This window comes from Elephantulus edwardii, unplaced genomic scaffold, assembly GCF_000299155.1.
Source record: "Elephantulus edwardii isolate Elephantulus edwardi_28Jun2011 unplaced genomic scaffold, EleEdw1.0 scaffold00018, whole genome shotgun sequence".
In the NCBI taxonomy this organism is placed as follows: Eukaryota; Metazoa; Chordata; class Mammalia; order Macroscelidea; family Macroscelididae; genus Elephantulus; species Elephantulus edwardii.
The window spans coordinates 9,499,094-9,500,758 of NW_006399768.1; the positions used below are offsets into that span (position 1 = coordinate 9,499,094).

The window sequence follows — 1,665 nt, forward strand, 5'->3', positions numbered from 1 at the left end:
GGAGAGAAAGCACAGGAGAGGAAGAACCTCGATGAGATGGATTGATTCAATGACTGGGGTAATGAGATTAGGCATGTCAGAGACAATAAGAATGGCAAGGGATAGAGCAGGGTTTAGAGCTGTTGTACATAGGGTCACTGTGAGGTGCAGGTGTCTTGATGACACATAACAATAACAACAACCAACTTTTGCAGAAATTGACCAAACATGCATTCAGGATGCATTAATACTTTTGGTAACTGGAATGCACAAGTGGTAAATGATGAACGAATTATAGTCAAAAAAGTATAGAGACAGAAATGAGGATGGACATCAAATGATTGAATTTTTTTACATTATTTATTCATAATCAATGCCTTTAAAAAAACCACAAACCACAAAAAGTGTCTTTACAAATGGAGCTTACCTAATGGACTGCACAGGAACTAGGCTGACTACATCTGTGGCTAGAATCACTGGAGAAGTTCAGTATCAGAAGTTAAAACCAGGTCAAGTGCTGATGGTAGAACAGACCATCAATTTCTCATGTGCAGATTCATATTGAAGCTGAAGGAAATGAAAACAAATCCACAAGAGCCATATATGACTTTGAGTCTATATCATCTGAATTTAAAAATCATCTTAAGAACAAGTTTGAGACGCTGAACAATGATCATGGCAGAGTACATTTTCAGACTGGGAACCTGATGAGCAGTTTGAAACTACATCCCATTCTTTTCTAGCAATCTCCTCCCATAAATATTTACCAGTGAGAAAACCAGATAGAAGATCACTATGAATTGGAACTAACTCTACAGTAGTGGATTTGGTTTTAGATATTTGTTCACGTGTTATAAAGTTCTTTTTTTTTTTTTTGTTTCATTCTGGTACTCAGCTAATCATCTATTTACTATTGAATAGCCTTAAATACTAAATATACATGTACACAAGATGTTCATGATCCTTGTGTTCAGGGAGTTATAGACCAATTGATAGAGACAGAAGAGTATTATAATCAAATGTGTACATATCATAATATCTATAATGCATGTATTATGAGAGGAAAGAGAAAGAAATAACATCCATCAGACAGAATCAGATTATTATGTTATCCTTATTCATTATGTGATAGCTAAACAAATAAAAAATAAGACTCAAATTTATTGCCCTCAAGGAACCAACTCATAAGTGACCCTACAGTGAGTTTCTGGAAGGCTGTAAATTGTGTAGGAGATTGCTCCTTTTTGTTCTGGGCAGCCACTGGTGTCCTTGAACCACCAGAGATGTTCCCACTTTGAGTTAGCAGTGCAGCTTCTAGTGAGAGGACTATGGCACCAGAGCTCCCTAAATGAGTATGTTGCTGTTAGGTTCTGTTAAGTTGATTACAGCTTTGGGGAAACCTATGAACAACAGATCAGAACCTTGCCTGATGTATTGTCTCGGTCTCTGACATACTCAAGCCCGTTGTTACAGTCATTCTGCCAATGCATGTCGTTGGGGGTTGTTCTGTCTTTTGCTGACCTTCTGCCTTTCCCACAATACCTTTCTGCAGGGACTAGTCCCCCCTGGACCCATGCCAAAGTATATAAGAAGTTGTTTCATCAGCTTTGCCTCTAAAGAGTACCCTAGTTGTATTTCTTTCTTTGTTCTTTACCAATACTACAATCCAAAAATGTTGATTTTTTT

The 1,665-nt window shown here is 37.4% G+C and overlaps 1 protein-coding gene across 1 annotated transcript in view; it reads left to right on the forward strand.

Annotated features, from left to right (window-relative positions):
• WDR17 (WD repeat domain 17) overlaps positions 1 to 1,665 on the forward strand; it is a 128,196-nt gene that overhangs the window by 119,904 nt on the left and 6,627 nt on the right. The gene's annotated exons all lie outside the window — the stretch shown is intronic.